General features: G+C 42.3%; 1 protein-coding gene across 13 annotated transcripts in view; it reads right to left on the reverse strand.

Annotated features, from left to right (window-relative positions):
• Positions 1-18626, reverse strand: part of LOC140385700 (uncharacterized) — a 661829-nt gene that overhangs the window by 462666 nt on the left and 180537 nt on the right. The gene's annotated exons all lie outside the window — the stretch shown is intronic.

Raw genomic sequence — 18626 nt, forward strand, 5'->3', positions numbered from 1 at the left:
AAGAGGATACAGCAGGATTATAAACTGGTTGGAGTCTTGGGCAGAGAAATGGCAGATGGAGTTTAATCCGAACAAGTGTGAGGTAATGCACTTTAGAAGGTCTAATGCAGGTAGGAATTACACAATAAATGGTAGAACTCTTGCGAGTACTGACAGGCAGAGAGATCTGGGCGTGCATGTCCACCAATCACTGAAAGTAGCAATGCAGGTAGATAAGGTGATCAAAGAAGGCATACGGCATGCTGGCCTTCATCGGTCAGGGCATTGAATATAAAAATTGGCAAGTCATGTTGCAGCTGTACATGACCTTAGTTAGGCCTCATTTGGAATATTGTGTACAATTCTGGTCGCCACACTACCAGAAGGATGTGGATGCTTTGGAGAGGGTACAGAAGCGGTTTACCCAGATGTTGCCTGGTATGGAGGGCATTAGCTTTGAGGAGAGGTTAGATAAACTCAGTCTGTTCTCACTGGAACGACGGAGGTTGAGAGGCGACCTGATAGAGGTCTACAAGAATATGAGTGGCATGGACAGAGTGGATAGACAGATGCTTTTCCTAGGGTAGGAGAGTCAAGTACTACGGGACATAGGTTTAAAGTGTGTGGGGAAAAGTTTAGAACAGATGTGCAAGGCAAGTTTTTAACACAGAGGGTGGTAAATATATGGAACACGCTGGCTGGGGAGGTGGTGGGAGCAGGTACAATAGTGGCATTTAAAAGACATCTAGACAAATATATGAATAAGGTGGGAATCGAAGGATACAGACTCCATAAGTGCAGATGGTTTTAGTTTAGGTAGGTACCATGATCGACATGTACCATCGAACAAAGGGCCTGTTCCTGTGGTGTATTGTTCTTTGTGATGGAGGGCCACTCATGATGCCCACTCACTAGCCTGGGTTGTCCATCACTGGTGTAAGGAGAAAATGGTGGCGGCTGAGAGGCATGGATTAGCAGGAGTTGGCACTAAACTAGCAGTGAGACTGTACCATATAGGGCTATGGGGGTGAGTGGGGCATGGGTAGACATGGAGAGCATGAGGGAGAATGAGATGGCACAAGTTGGCATGGATGGAGCATGGAAAGTGGGTTAGGGAGAGGGTGCAGAATGCGAGGGGGAGAGCTATAGAACTGTTTTCTAACTTGGATGAAGTTGCACATCATCAAAGCAGCCCCCCCCCTCCCCACACCCACACCCCCAAAGATAACCCATAAATCCAAGGCTTATTCGGCCGAATCGGGAAGTACCCCAAAATGGCAGTTCCAACGGAGGACAAACATTTAGCCCATCGATCATAAATAGTTGCATCCCCAGTACTAATCCCTATGGCACTCCACTAGTCCCAGTATATTTTTCTGAGCTCATCATTGAACCAGAATTGATCTTTTCTTTTTGTAGAGTGAGGGATATTTCAGGCTATGAACTTAAGATTATGGTTGAATACAATTCTGCTGCTGCCGATGGCCTACAACAACTCATGGATTCCCAGTTTTGACCTACTGGATCTGTTCTGAATCTATCCCATTTAGCACATTGGTAATGCCACACAACATGGAGAGAAGCCTCTGAAGACAAAGTCCCATCTTCACACCCAGGCTCTGCAGTCGGTACCTCCTACCAATACTATCATGGACAGATGCATCTGCGACAGGTAGATTGTGGAGCACGAGGCAGAATAGGTTTTCCCCCTCATGTTGGTTCTCTCGCCACACTGCAGTCCCAGTCTGGCAGAGACACCTTTCAGAATTTGGCAAACTGAGTTAGTAATGGTGCTACCAAGTCACTCTTTGGAATGACCACTGAGGCCCCCCCCATTGCAGAGTGTATTCTATACGGTTGCTCCCCACAGTGCTTCTTCTCGTTGATGTTCAGCATGGAGGACTACGAATTAAGTTAGGGAAGGGTAATAGGTGGTTATAAGCTCCCTTATCTATATGTAACTCAATGCAATGAAAGTTCAGGAATTTGAAATAAGGTTGAGGACTTCCACAATTGTTCCTTCTTGCCTGTATACCACTGTCACTACCTCTGGTGGGTCTGTCCAGTAGTGAAAAAGGACATATCCAGAGATGGTGAAAGCCAGGCCTTGTGTATTCATGTTTGTTCCTAGTTGGAACAGTGTCATTAAGAGTTTGATCATGTGACATACTGATGACATCATTGGCAGTTTGGGTGGGCTAACAAGTCAGTCTACATTAGCAGCCTGTGTGACAACACCTTCCCAATAAAGCTCTTGTTTATTCTGTGCCTTTCTGGTCTGCAAGCTTCTCTTTTAAAACACAAAGGAAACTGGCGACAAAGTGGTTGTAATCCACACGGCAAGCACCCAAAAAACTGCAGCAATCCAATGGAGTAAGAAAAGTCATTGATCCATGCCGCAGCCATCCAAAAATGGTAAAGTCATCACTACACCAATGCTGGCAACAGAGGGGAGCCGAATAATACCAGAAACTACCGAACAAACCAAAGTTTAAACAGAAATTTTGAAAGAGACAGAATCAAAAAGCTGCCATGCGCTCTGCGCTCGGAATATTCTGGAACAGTGCTCAAGTGCTCCCTCTACTGTGAGTAGCAAGTAACAAATTAATTGAGAGCAGGGGAAAGCAGCAAGCTGGCTCAAGATTACATTTTTTAAAAAGCGAGGTAGTACTAAAACAAAAATTGTGGCACACTTGAGCTTACGCAAGCCCTTCCCATGGTGAAAATGGCAGGGGTTTTTGGCAGCATGGGACAGAATGATGGATGCACAGAGCACTGGAACTCATATACTGAAAGATTAGAATACTTTGTCCAGGTAAACAAAATTTCAGCAGACATAGTAGTTCCAATCTTCCTGAGCATGGAGAAAAAGATACTTTCAACTGCCTGTGAAGTCTGGTGCAACCAGAACAACAAGGCTCAAAAGCCTGAGATTGTGGCGATATTGCAGGGCCTTTTTTCACCTAAAATCTTGGTCATTGCCAAGAGGGTTCTATAAACATTACCAAGATGGTGAATCACATATTTCATAGCCACGTTGAAGAAATTAGCTGGTCTTGAATGACATCATTTGAGTCAGACTTGTGTGTGGGTAAAAAAGCAAAGCTATCCAGAAAAGACTTAACAGAAAGAAGGCTTTAGAAGTTGAACTTTCTATGAAAGCTAAGAAAGCACAACAATCAAGCTCAGGAACTAAAATCCATAAAATTTCAACTGACAGACTGCAGACTTGTCCTTGCACATCGTTAAAGGTAACTGTCCAGCCTAATGGGGAGGGCCTGGCTGGAGAGAATCAAGCTAAGCTGGACAGAGGTGAATCTCATATCAGAGTCCAAAGCAGATCTACCGAAGATTTTAAAGAAATATGCCATTGTCTTTAATGGAGAGCTGAGAAGCATGAAAGAGATCCAAGTCAAGCTAAATATTTAGGATGAAAGCCAAGCAAGATGCTTAAAGTCTAAATCAGTGCCGTATGCCATCAGACTTAAGGTAGAGGCAGAATGACGAGGCTGATCAAGACAAGGGTTTGTGAACCCATTAATGCAAGTAATTTGGCGAGGATGAGGTTATTCATGAAATGCCTTCTTAACCTTGCCCCTTGCCTGAGGCATGGTGATCCTCCGGTTAAACCACCACCAGTCAGCTCTCCCTCTCAAAGGGAAAAGCAGCCTATGGTCATCTGGGATTATGGCAACCTTACCTTGCCCTCTGTCTTTAATTGATGATTTGCTGGATGCCAGTATTTTAGTAAAATTGATCTTAGTCAGGCGTATCTCCAGATAAATGTGGATCCAGATTCACAACAATATTTGACCATAACAGATAAATGGTATCTATGTATGCACGTATCTATGTATGTACGCACGTATCTACGTATGCACACATGTATCCATGCAAGTATGCACCCATCCATGCACGTATGCACCCACCCCGCACGTATGAACACACCCATGTATCCATGTATGTATGTATCTATGTATGTACAGGATCAGGATATTGAACTTGATCAGCCATGTTAATAATGACACTTGACCTGTATGCTCAGAAATTCCTCTCCAGCTTCTTCGCACCTTACTCTTACAACCTTCTTTTACACCCATGTCCCAGCCTATGCTCCAAGTCTACTCTTCTATATCTCTCCTTTCTTCCACTATCAATAGTAAAGCCCGTCCTGCGCTTTCCAAACCTCCATCTCTAAACATCTCCACATTAGCAATTCTCCCTCTGCATTCAAAAATGTAATAAAATACTACCGTTTTAACTTTGCCTGTACGTCTACTGAAGTTGTTTCTATTTTCTCAGGTGCTTCATGATGTCATTATCCAGCATAGTAATGTTAATAATGCAGGAATGATGTTACATGCAGCACGGTAGCACAGTGGTTTCATCATCTGGTTTCATGTTATGGGCAGCACGGTAGCACAGTGGTTAGCACTGTTGCTTCACAGCGCCTGGGTCCCAGGTTAGATTCCCGGCTCAGGTCACTTGTCAGTGAGGAGTCTGCACGTTCTCCCCATGTCTGCGTGGGTTTCCTCCGGGTGCTCCGGTTTCCTCCCACAAGTCCTGAAAGATGTGCTGTTAGGTGAATTGGACATTCTGAATTCTCCGTGTACCCAAACAGGCACCGGAATGTGGCGACTAGGGGCTTTTCACAGCAACCTCATTGTAGTGTTAATGTAAGCCTACTTGTGACAATAAAGATTATCAAATTAAATATGCTGTACAATTAAATTAATGCCTTCCATTTACATTTATGGAGTTCAAAAATTAGAGCATGTAGCTGAAAGTGGCCCCACCACCGCCACACCTTTGACTATTCCAGCAATTATTACTGCACATTGATTCAGCCAATATATCATACATATTAGATACAAACACTGGTACAGGAAATGATAGACAGGTGACAGAAATATTTAGCTTATTAGTGAAGCATGTTTATTAGTGTCATTAGTACACTGAAAATGATAAAGTCCACACATTACAAGTGTTAAGAATTAGAGGGGGTTTACAAGACAAGATTAACTTGGGTTACAATGTAAAACACACACACAATTCACCTGAATGTTAAATCAGTTTACACAAGTAGCTTCATACCAACTTTTTTTTTTAAATCTTAAAAGTGACACATTTTAAAAGAGAAAAAAAAAAATCATTAACTCCAGTGAATCTGACCAGGAAACTTTAGAGCCAATTTAGAAGAAACTATGGGCGTCAGGGGAGGGGATGGGTCTGAAAGATGAGACAACTTTTTAGTGGTGATGTGGTGTGACTGTCATTTAATCGGTGGTAAGGTGACAGGTGGGGATACCACTGCCTTGCTACCTCTAACCTGATCAAGTCCAGGTGACTCATGGGCCTCGTTCCACCACTGCTTGTATTCACCAGGCAGGGAATTACATGTGCATCCAAAATGCAAACCTGGTTGGTGTAGCTTTGGTGGGGGGGGGGCAAGATAAATGCACTGCAACTCCCACTCCATGACCCCCATCCTGCCATCACTACAGTGGCCTGGGTCCCTTTGGCGATCTTGGACCTCAGCTGGGTGCACTGCCTGCAGCAGCCACCATTCGAGCTGGCATTGCCAGACAATGTATAGCTGTCAGCTTGAATAGCCAGCAGCTCTCAGGGGACAGGATTTCATGGTCCTTGATCCTGTGAAAGGTCCGCCATTGCCCAGCTATGTGCATGATGGTCACTTAATTCGCCTTCCCAAGGTGGCATTGTAGGGCTATCACTAACTCTCCAGCCAGCAGGCAAGACTCCTGTCACTGTTGTTAAACACCACTTGAGGAGACCAAGACAATATTTAGTGGAAGCAAATTCAGAAGTCTTAGGATAATTATTCCATAATATACAAATATAACAGTTTCCATTTTTCTTTTAATAAGTCCTATTCTGCTCTATTTTTCCATTTAATTTAGAAATGTGAACAATTTGGGGTGGCACGGTGGTGGTGGTTAGCACTGCTGCCACACAGGTGCAGAGGACCCGGGTTCGATCCCGGTCCCGGGTCACTGTTTATGTGGAGTTTGCATATTCTCCCCATGTTTGTGTGGTAGGTAGATGTGCAGGGTAGGTAGGTTGGCCACGTTAAATTGCCCCTTAATTGGAAAAAGAATTGGGCACTCTTGTTTTTTAAAATGTAAAAAAAAAGAAACTGAACAATTTACAATAGAACTATCCACCCAAATTTGTCACACTAATTAGACCCTCCTGCTAGTGGCAAGAGTGACTAAACCTCATGGAGACAGAGGAGAAACTGTAAATTTACTCAGATGAAGCTAGTTGCTGGGGAGTCCAACATGAATCTAGAGCATCTAGTACTGAATTTTGAGTCAAGGCCAGAAAAGAGAGTGCCGTAACCAGTTGCAACACACCACCCAATGATTTTATGAAAAATTAAAACCGCTTCCAATTCAGGAGCATAATTTATATTCCTTTACTGAATTTATCGCATTTGAAGAGTTCCAAATCATGAATGTGCCTTGGCAACACAAGTTCAAAACTCTGCTCCCATTGTCCCCAGTTATTCAACTAAATGATGCAATGGGAGTTGAACAAAGGAAGCAAACAGCACAGCTAAAGTTTCAATCAATGAAATTAATGATGGGATGTGGGAACTGGGGAGATGCAGAGAAGTCACATGAAGGAACACAAATTAAACCTAAAACTGCTAATTTCACATTGCTGGAATATGAGCACGAAATGTTGAAGCACTGTTGTGGACATGAGGCTCCTCCCCTTCAACCTCCCACAAATTGGAAAAGTTAACATGCGAGGCAAGAGACAAAAGTAAAGCAAATGGCATATGGACCGACCAAAACTGCTCAATTGCGCACGGACAAATTAGAATACTTGGAAAGCCATCTTTCCACTCATTCCTTTTTGATTGTGCAGTCAATACACAAGGACAACTTACAGAATTGTGACTAGTGGGTACTGGAAAAACTAAGCTTTTAAAATTTTAAAACCCCACTCAAAGAGAGTAAGCAGGTACAAGCAAACTGTTGTGAATTTACAAAATTCAGAATGAATGAATAAAATGAAAGCAATCTTAAAACTGGAAATGACACTGCAAGCCTGCACAAGACTCCAAATCAAAAAATAAAATGTAAAGTTCACATGCATTACAACAGCATGACACTCCTGGCTCCAAAACCAGGACAACTTTTCTGGACGAAATTAAGTGTTATCCACAAAGTGAATGCAAGTAGGTTTGGTCATTTCAGGAAGTAATATGCATTGGGTTAATTTAATCATTGATAAATAATATTAAATCAGTAAGGACTTATAAAAGGGAAGTTTCAGGTTTGTTAACTTTGTAATGCAGGCACCTGCAAATTTTCAAAGTATTTACTGAGTTTGGTTTTTTTGACCAAATATCTTTCCTCGTCACCAGATGTTGTGCTTGCCAGGTTATGGTTCAACAGACACCAGAATCTCTTTGGCACAGCCTAGGTAGGTAATACTACCCAAACATGAATAAACACTACAGCCACGCCATGTACTCCTGGCAGACGTAAATGCACAATCCAACAAAGATAACTGCTAGTAATCAGAAGCTGAATCCATGACTGAATTTTCCACTCCCTCACCCAGGAGCATCAAGGCCAACTGTAGAAAAAGTGTTGTATTAGCAGAGACCAACTAGAGTCCTGGAGAAGCAGTACACACAACCAACTGTAGTTGAAATTCACCTCCTTACAAAATGAAGTTAAAATATAAAATATGTAAAGAATGTGCATCTGGAAAGAAACTTCAACCATTTCATCAACATAGCTGTGCATTAAAAATATTTGAGTATCTTCTTCTCTCCTCCTCTCTCTCTCTCTCCCCCCCCCCCCCCCCCATGAGTGACACCAAAATTGAAAGTGCCTGAGCAGTTAGACAGGACAAGGCAGAAAAATATCACAAGCACTAGTGATAAGATTTGTGTAATTGACATTGATGAGACCAGAAGTCTTAAAAAAATTAACAGATAGGAGAGTGTCTTAGAAACTTTTAGTTTACAATGGAAACTTAAATAAAAAGTCTTGGCTTCCAGCATCAGGCCTGTTTGTCATTCAGCATCCAAGCCCTTTGCACAGTAAAGAAATGTTACAAATATAGGTTGCAACATCAACAAATTTTAGATACCTACAAGCAGACTAGATTTTAATCTCTCTCTTCTTCCCCCCCCCCCCCCCCTCCAATATAGTACCAATACTGATTAAGTCAGGGGTGACCAAGGCTAGACTATTCCAATTCCATGCAACTGGGGAGTGAAATGGTCAGAATGGTGTCTCAACTTCTGAGCATTTCTACCAGGGAGAAAGAGAAGGGCATCTAGTTCACAAACTAAGCCATTGATTGAGGCTACCCAAATCTTAAATATTTCTATTGATGGGCATGAAATATGTATAGTTAGCATCCACAACTGCCGTGCATTCCAAAAGAATTCCAATCACAATCGTTGCTAGGGCTAAAATCCCACCATTTAGTGAATACTCTTAAAACGGGACATAGAGTAATTAGTGATAGCCAATTCTGAATTTGTCAGTTTTCTCCTCCCCTTCTGGTTTCATTTTTTTTTTTTAAATAGCCATGGAATAAAGTTTTAAATTTGTAAATACAGTTAAATTGCAAACGCTATTCACAAAGTACAGGTAAAATGAAATTTGAAATCCATAGAAGTAGGCATTCAGACGACTTCAGTCGTTGAAAACCAGCCATCGCAGTATTGGTAGCCTTTCGGATTGGCGATGCAAAATAAACATTTGGCACTTCCATTGTTTTAGAATCAACTAAGATTTGGTTAGACGCTCCATTCCTCAGCCCGATAGTTCCGTTACCAGCACCGTCAGCACTCCATCAAAGTCCAAAAGATCAAAACGGTGGTGTAGAATACAAGCAGATCCCATTCCATCCCTTCTCAGGTACACAAATGAAGTTACAGCCCTGATAATAAAAGCTATACAGATTTTCAATCGTTAGATAAACTATTCAATGAGCTCTTCTATAAGAGTTACATGGATAGCGTCTGATTAAATTTAAATTTTTATTTTTCTAATCATCACTAAACTCTAGACCCATAATTCACTACACCAGTCTGCCAGTCAGATTCAAAAAGATTATGAAAACAAAACAGAAATGGCCAAACGTGTAAAGACGCTCTTTGTATCTTTGATGCTTGCCAAAAGTGGAACTGGAAATAATTGACAAAAATATTCTCAAGATGACACTTTCAGAGCTGTAGAGTCGAGTTCTGCAAACATTTAATCACTGGAGCTGCTCTTGTGTATGGTGCAGAGTGGCCCGAGTGATAAACAGCTCCATTCTACTCTGCTAGAGATACAAATAGTTGGAGGTAAGGGAGGAGAGAAATAGGGAAAGGAGAAAGGAAGCAAAAAAAGCACAGGAAGTTAGTATAAAGAAACAGAAACCAGATATTTCAAACAGACAAGCCATCTGGAAAATGTTAGATCACAAACCATCTAAACCATATAATGTTCTCCGATTTTCTCCCTTCTCTTTGAAACTGATGGGCAGAGGCTGCCATCTGGTACTTCACCCAATGTCCATTATTCATGTGTAAGCCTCAACAGGCACTCAACTGTGGAAATTACTGCTGAGCTTAATCTGAGATTCAGAAAATGGGCTTCCAGCTAGCTAATGCTTTTCCCTTCTCTGGCCAAAGGGACAAACAACAAACGCCGCTGCTCCAGCTTTGTGATGAATGTAGGAATTTAAGATATATTGTTTTATATGTATCTGGTGCAGAAATAATTTTTTTAAAGCCTGGGTTAATGTGTGTGTGTGTGACTGCTGCAGTATGTTTTTTTTTAATCCTGGATTAAAAGAGAAATTTTAGCTGCAGAACTTGCAATTAAGATGTCGTAAAAGATTATAATTCATTCCAACCAAGTATATTGTTTACCCTGAATATGGCTAAATGGAATTTTGTTTATAGAAAGAAGATTCACTGAGGGAGTAGATAATTAGAGACAGTGTGTTTAGCCTTAGTAAGATGGTAATAACCCAGGTTAGTGGGATATAGATTTAGTTAATGGGAGGAGCCGGGGCTGAAGCAGTGAGGTATGGAGTTCTCACTTTAGTTTTTGGCTGGAAGGTGAGCTGAAAAGCAGTTTCTGAAGGATAAAGCCAGATATTCTGCATTATTCGGACAGGGTATCAGGTCTCTCTTTTCAAGCAGTCTCAAAAGATTTCTATCCAATATTTGCCAAGTAGTGCTGTGTTTGATACCTCCAGTTAAAAGTGGATTTTAACCAGAGGTGGGTTTGCTTGATTGGAGATAAAAAGGTAACAGTTAGATGTTAAAGTGCTTCATTTCATTGTTAAACATTATTTAACTGGTAATTGAAAGCTCTTCTTGTATGATGTTAAAGTTAGTTTCATCCTGTGTTAGTAGTAAAGTTTGTTTTAATATACCACATCCCTTTTGTGCATGGTCACCGGTGGAGCGAAGTACCCTTTCCTCAGTCTTACAAATTGAATAAAATATTGGGGTTTGTGTTCGGTATCCTAGTAACTGTTGGGAGTCTGGTCCAGGATTGTAATATTTGCCAACTCAAAATCGATGGACCATATGGCTCAGTGACTTTACCTGCAATACAAATATTTTCTCTTATCTCAACCTATATATTACACAATCATTGGACACGATGCCTCGGAATACAAAATGAACTGGAATATTTATAGTGCAAAATTACTTAATACATTAATAAAGTCCATTTGGGTTGAATTTAAATTGTACCTATGCACTTAATCCCTTGCGTGGAGCGCAAGTTTGCTGTATTTTAAAATCAGTGATTAGATGCCAATTAATTAATTCAGATGGCTGAATCATCATCATCTGCAATCGGTTTTATCATTCTCTAGTCGTTACGGACAATACAAATACTGGATATGACTCATCATTCACTGCTCTTTGAAGAAAACATGCACACATTCGTCATCCTCTGCTAAAGGGGATGACTGCTGCTCGTGTACAGTTCCACAGCAGCCCTCTGTACTTTATTAATTCCATTCCATTCAATGTGCCAGGGTAGTGTGCACTAAGCTATGTCACGGTCAACCCACCCAATCTTTCAAGAGGGTCAGTGCGGACTCAATGGGTCAAATGGCCTCCTTCTGCACCGTAGGAATTCTATGGTAAGATCCACCTGATGCAGGCCATTCAGTTCATCTTAATTTATTCATCCAGAAAGACTTTAAAGCCCTTACTTTTCAGCAGCAACTTTAAAAAAAAAACAACACAATCACAGGGTTTTAATGGTACTGCTGCTATGCTACCAGCATTGGTATTGCTCCTGTCTGTTCCCATCTCACATACATCCTAAAATTCTTCACACACACACACTATGATCAAAGTCCTAAATTTAGCTTTGCCTAATTTGAACTGTCACTTTGTCCCAAGGACAGTAGTCACATTCCATCATTTCCTACCACCCTCTAATACAGGCAGAGGCTAAATTATGTTCTTACTCCCAAATGCTCAGTTAACTCAACACAAATTTTATCAAGCAATTCATTTATTTAAAATATATTTTGGTAAAGATGAATACAACACGGTCAGGGTTGTAGTAGGGCATAGTACCCACAATTTTATTCTAAAATTAGAGGCTTGCAAGCATATAGAATGAGGTTAGGATTGTATTTGGAGTAAGGAAGGAGTTAGAACAACTGCACTTGTGCACATCCATGTTTGACCTCTGGGTACAATACCCGAGTGCCATTCAAACAGCCAAAAGAAAGTCACTCAGTTAGTTGCTTCTTGCACTGCTCAACAGCCAATTCAAAGAGTGGCAAGAGGTCTGGATACATAAACCCCATGAGAAAAAGTAGAAAGCAGTTAAATCAGCTGTGGGGGCTGAGCTTAATATGAACGAACAAGGCACTTTACAAGAATACAACTTGCAATAAAAATGGCCTTATATCCAAATCATCGAAGCCTTTCATATAGCAAATTACTTATTATGCAGTCATCTTACACTCAGACATCCCAGAAACAGTAATGCTTTTGGTGATATTGGCAAGTTCAGCAGGGAAACCGCACTGTAGATCATGCGTGGACTTTTAAACCCATGGCAAACACTTCATCTGCAAGACTGTTCAACTCTGACGAGCCAACACCAAAATAAAGGCTTGAACCCACAATGATGCAAAAGGCGAGTTGCTACCAACTGAGCCAAGACAGTAAAGACTATTCAGGTCATCAAGCTCATTCCTTCCGCAAAATGAATCTGCACTCAAAGCAAATTTATCCATGTCAAAAAAATTCTAATCTAAAAGGGAAGGGGGGAACCAAAAAACTGAGACTACGGAGAATAAATGACAAGAGTAAAACTAAATTATAAACAAACTCTGATAGCGGTATATTCAAAGACAAGAATAAATCAAAATTGCAATATTTGGTTAAATTAAGCTGTACCAAACTACCACGTTCAAGTTCAATAAGTCTGTCCAATACACATCATGTTATCTACTACCCAGTTAGTATATAAATCTGCACACATTTTAACATGGTCATGAAAACAAAGTTAATTAATCTTCCTCAGAAGGATTCAAGCAACCAGATCAAAACATATGTACAGTGATGATGAACCATCACACACCAACCGGCTCCAAATCCATCAAAACAACTGAGACTTGGATAGACTTACAATTTGGTGGTGGAGTTTCCCCTAGGGGAAACCAGGGCACTTATAGTAATAAAACATGCAGGCCAGAACAGCAAGGTTCAGTTCAATTATATGATCATAGCCAAAGAGTCAATTTGCCTCAACACTCGAGCTTTTGGAGGAGAAACAGCGGGTGGCAGGATATAGAGGAAAGATTTTTTTTTAAAAGGCAGACAAGATTCTGCCATCACAACCCTGCAATTTTTGCTGATAACAGCACTTGTCCATGGCAATTCTCTCAGAAATAAACATCCCAGCCATAAGAGTCACATATGCAATGACATATAATGGCTACTGAGACAAAATATTGAATCCCTGCCAGCACACACAATTGTATCATGAGTCAATACCGTGAGAGAAGATTCGCAAGGGGAAGAGAAGTTTTTGTTGCTGTCTTGGTCAAACACTGGGAACATTCAATCGCAAGAACAGAGAGCCAATTATTTGGTTCTGATATGTTTAAAACAAAGAACCAACCAGACAGAAGGCACCATACTTCTTTAAATTCTATGATAATCTATGAAATTAAAACCAAATAATTAACCTTCTCCTCCACTTCCCATTTAAGTGACAGAACAAAGATCAGCTTCTAATCACAAGCTCCTCAGTGGAAGGTTTAACTTTAATATTTAGTTTTGTTTGCACACTTCTGCAAAACAGTTTCCCACTTCTGGCAACACGCTTCCCTTGATAATTCAACAATTATAATATTTTAGGATAAACTTCCAGCTTTTCACATGCAAATAAAAAGTATGTACAGCAGCAGTTAATACCAAGACAAAAACACCTCTACCCGATTTACACAAATTGATTAAATGGAGAATGTACATGTGTAGTTTAAAGTTGAATTTCCATGCAAGGAGCAAATGGATAGAAGTATCCAATTAATCAGCATTCTGCAATATTCAGCATCAACCGAGTCAAATCTTTCTTCATTCACTTCACTTCTATTACTAATAGTTCAGGAAGAAGGAGGGACGCTCATTTAATGAAGATTCTATGTCAAAAATAGACATCATTTTGCCTTTTTGATAACACTGAGCAGACATTTCAAAATGTCTCATTTCTATTGTTACGATTCCAGTCTTGACTGCTACCCAATCAACTGTCACATGGGGTGGGCTGCAGTCTCCGAAATTGCAATACCATCTGTCACCATTCAACAGCTGGTGTTGGCAGCAACTTCAATAATGACATGCACAGCAAATACACAAAGAAAAATTAAAACCTACTTCAACAAACCAAACCTACTTTAGAAAATTTCACAAGTTTCAGTGATATGATTTGGTTCCCACAGTCAATCGGCATCCATGCTACCAGCAGAGTCACATCAGATTTCCATTAGATGGACTCACAGGATCAGTAATATAAAAACCATCAACTGTTGCCTTTTAATCTCCTTCTCCTGTTAAATTTGCAGGACCAGTTGCAAAGTTAAAATATGTTGCCAGCAATCAGGTTATATTTTTCTAAAAGGGCTCCAGTTTAGGACATCACAATGTTCAACGTTCAAGGGAGTTATCAGTTAGAATTCAGCTGGGGTAAAAGAGGCTGTAATACCTGGAATAATACAACTTGGTGGGAGGAGGAGGAAAGAAGGAATAACCCGTATGGTTTTGTCCATGAAGCTACAGTGGGGGAATATTTCTTATTAGTAGCCAACTTGTGATCATGATGTGTCCTCAAAAGATTAACATAGAAGTAGCAACTTTACTAAGATAAGATAGGAGAAGGAGAACCAACAGATCAACACTTTTCTGTATTAGTTTAGAACATGTGGCGGGAAAGTGGCATACATCAACCCTTCTGCTTTGAACTTGCATTAATTAATAGGTAAGTCTTGTTTTCCAAAAGTCAGATGCAAGTAAAACCATTAAAATTTAAATGTCTATCGTGTTTGCTTGGGTCTCACCCTACAAGCCAAAGATGTGTAGGGTAGGTGAATTGGCCATGCTAAATTGTCCCTTAATTGGAAAAAAAATTGGGTAGTTCAACATTTTTTAAAAATGTAAATGTCTATAGGAGAAACAGATTACAAGTGCTAGTGGGCCAAACTGGGCACTTTGTCTTATTACAGCAACTGCCAATTGTTATTAGTGGCTGCATTGCTGTCCTGACTCCAACCATAGTCCATAGCACATTCTGGTGGATAATTTGAAGCAAATGTGTAAATAGAATAGGTTTACCACACCATAGCCCCTCTAACTCAAACATTTGAGGGCAAATCTACACCCCAGTAACCTGTTTCATCCACCCAAGAGGCAGGAGGCTGGCTGGAATGTTCATAAATGCCCTGATTTAGGGTAGGAAATCTGTCATCCTTACCAGGTCTGGCCTACATGCAATTCCAGATCCACACCATTGTAGATGTCTTTCAAATGAAGAGCATTAAGAGATGGAATGCTGGCTCAGCCAGTGATGCCCACATTCTGTAAATGATTGTTTTTAAGGGGGGGGGGACTGGAGGCGAGAGAAAAAGGTTGTGGGGGGAACTGATAGCAAGTTCTACATCAAGACTGAAAGCAAGACAAAAACACCTTGCCTCCTGATCACAGAACTCCTTTATGCTGATGAGGCTGTGCTATAATCCACATAGAAACTCAGCTGCAAAGACCAATGGGCTCTCTCTCCCATAGCTGTATCTTGAATACAACAAGAAAATGGTGCTCATGGTACAGGATCTTACATTGCCACCCTGATCACACTAAATGGTCACTGGAAATGGTAGGCAAATTCTGCTCCCTTGGGTTCACAATGACAACCTGTCTCTTGATGCAGACCTCAATGCATGCGTAGGGAAAGCAGTGACCTTATGAGGCCAACTCCGAAATACACACGGAATATCAAGCTGACTCTTAGGACCAAGCTGATGATTTAAAGGGCCTGTGCTCACCACTCATGTACACCACTCTTGTATGGCTGGGAAATGTGGATGACTCACAGCAAGTTATGCAGCTCACCAATTTCCACCTTTGCTGTTTGCAACACATTATGGGTATTGCCTGGCATAACAAAATAACAAATCCCGAAGTCCTCTCACAGTCAGAGCTCCTCAGTTTGTTAGGTGTTCATCAAATAAGAGGTGGCTTGGTTGGCTCGGGCAGGTCTGCAGGATGGAAGACATTTCACATACCCAAGGACTTTATGTATAACCAGATGACCAATGGGCCCCAAAGCTCTGGTTCAAGGATGTTTGTAAGCATGACATGAAGGCCCTAGACATCAATACCACACCTGGGAGTCACCAGCAGATGAGGAAAATGACAACACTTCCCATGGAATGGTTTGTCGCACCACAATCACCAGCGGCTCAGCAACAGGAGTCAATGCTAAAAACAACCTACAATGAAACTTAGTTTCCTGTGCTGCACTTGTGGCAGAACCTGCCTCTGAAGGATTAGTTCATTCAGCCATATGAAGACACCCCATCTGAAATAGATCTGTTTGCTGCATGCCCAGCATCTCTCAGAATCATCTCCCAGATGGAGGCGTGCCAGACATAATGTTTAGGTGCCAGACGTAATGTTTATCGGCATAACTCCATACTTACCCACCAGACCACGGAGACCAAAGCAGAACTATAAAATAGGATTGTCAAATATGGTATTTTCAAACTACACCTTACCAACGAAATGAATTTTAAAAGCACTCCGCAACTACAAACGTTTGTCAATAACTTCCAGTAACGTCACATGCAGTGAGGACGCTCACATCACAGATCCCACTGCAGGTCGTCGCCGTGCGCATGTGTGACCAGTGACTCGGCAATTCTCTGGCCGTTTCTGTCGGGTTTTACGTGGCGCGCCTGCTAGCTCCCCACCAGGCGGAGCATCAGTGCCACTACCTTTTTCATCGTAAGACTAGACACATGCTCCAGACATAGCCTCAAAATCGGAGAATCCAGCCCATTATGTTTTGTTTGGCCTTTGACCACTGTAGGTTAGGAGGAAATTTTGGGTATCCTATAAACAATTGTTCTTTGAGAGGGAAATTTGAGGATCCGCTTTTTAGACCCTTTTTCCTCCATTTGTTTGGGAATTTTTTCCTCACCAAAATGGTGTTTTTTTTTTAAAAAACTGAATGCAAAGGACCCCTAACCCACTGCAACGAAGATGAAAAGACATAAGCAACCTACAGAATGATATTCATTGACGGATTCGGAGGGGTCAAGCAGCTCCCTCGTAGACCAAATGGTAGAGGTTGCATTGACGACGACGGCCTCCCCGATTACTGCAGACATGCTGAACCAGCGTGCTAGCTAAAGAATTTGACACGCACTTCAAGAAGCAATGGAGGCGGGTGGAAGCAAAACTATGCAAGTCATTTGAAGAAGCCCTAGGCCCTGTCCCAGTGAAGTTAGAAAAAACTGCTGAGTCGGTTAAAAAACATGGTGAGGTGATTGAAAGCATGGAAAAAGCGCTGATGACTCACAGGGAAAAGCTTACCTCACTAGAAGCTGAAATAAAGGTGTTAACTGCTAAAGACGGGAGGCTGAAGGCTAAAGCAGACAACCTCAAAAACCGAGCTAGGATGCAGATCCTTAATCGTGGGGTTGCCGGAGGGAGTAGAGGTCCCCATTCAACTGCATACCTTGCTCGAATGTTCAGGAAAATGATGGGATGAACACTCCCTGGAATTGGATAGAGCCCACCGGACCCTTCGCTAAAAGCCCCGACCAAACGAGCCGCCACGGGCGATAATATTGCGCTTCCACAGTTTACAGGAGAAAGAGTGCATCCTGAAATGGGCCAAGGATCATCGGGATTGGAGATGGGAAGCCATTCTTTTGCGGATATACAGGGATATGGGAGGTGAGCTGGCAAGAAGGCTGGCAGCATTCAACAAAGCTCAGGCTGCCTTGTACAGGAAAGGGAAAGGAGTTCGGTTCTCGGAAAGGATAGTGTACAAGGAGAGAGGCTGCGGGTCACTTACTAGTCAAGGGACTTCTACATTGTTACACCAGAGAGACGGACTCCTTCGTCAAAAGCATGAACTTGAATCAAATTAATTATGTTTTGTTTGGTCAAATTCATTGGGCAGGATTCTCCTATAGCCGACGCCGAAATCGCATTTGGCGATTGGGCGGTGAATCCCTTTCGACGCCAAAAACAGGGGCGGCGCCTGTTTTCAGATGCTCCGGCCCTCCAAAACGGCATCATTGGTGAGTACGCCACACGCCGCTGGGACGGCCCCAGGATGTCACCTGAAGGCCATCCCCCGATGCACCGCCTTCGATGGGCCAACTTCCCGATGGCGTAGACCACTTGTGGCCTGCGCTTTCATCAACCTCGCGTGGCGATGGTGGCTGCGGACGGTGTCCAGCGCCACCATAGTCGGGTGGGGGAAGCTGGTGAGGGGTGGTCCAGGGTGGCGAGGGGGGTTACGGGGGGGCGGCATGACCACTGCAGGTCGTCGCTGTGCGCATGCGCAGCCACTGACTCGGCAATTCTCCGGCTGTTTCGGTCGGGTTTTATGTGGCGCACCTGCTAATCCCCCACCGGGCGAGCATCAGTGCAGGGGCACCACCAACTTTTTCATCGTAAGACAACACACGTGCTCCGGACATGTTAGGAGGAAATTTTGGGTATCATATAAACATTTGTTGTTCTTTGAAGGGCAAATTCTTCTTATCCTTTTCGGTTTTCTCTTCTATGCGGATAGCGGGGGGGGGCTATTTGCTTCATGTATGGTGTGATTGGGGTTGGGGGGGGGGGGGGGGGGGTGTCACTGTCCGTGTGCAGGTTGCACATTCTCCCCGTGTTTGCGTGGGTCTCACCCCACAACCCGAAGATGTGCAGGGTAGGTGGATTGGATACACTAAATTGCCCCCCGAGAAAATAATTAAAGTAAAATATTAAAATTCAGCCAGTTAACAGAAGCGAGGTTGGTTGGGGGGCGGGGGGTGGGAAGAGGAGAGAGGGAGGAGAGGAGAGGGAGGAGAGGAGAGGGAGGAGAGGAGCGGGAGGA

This window comes from Scyliorhinus torazame, chromosome 11 (assembly GCF_047496885.1).
Source record: "Scyliorhinus torazame isolate Kashiwa2021f chromosome 11, sScyTor2.1, whole genome shotgun sequence".
Lineage (NCBI taxonomy): Eukaryota > Metazoa > Chordata > Chondrichthyes > Carcharhiniformes > Scyliorhinidae > Scyliorhinus > Scyliorhinus torazame.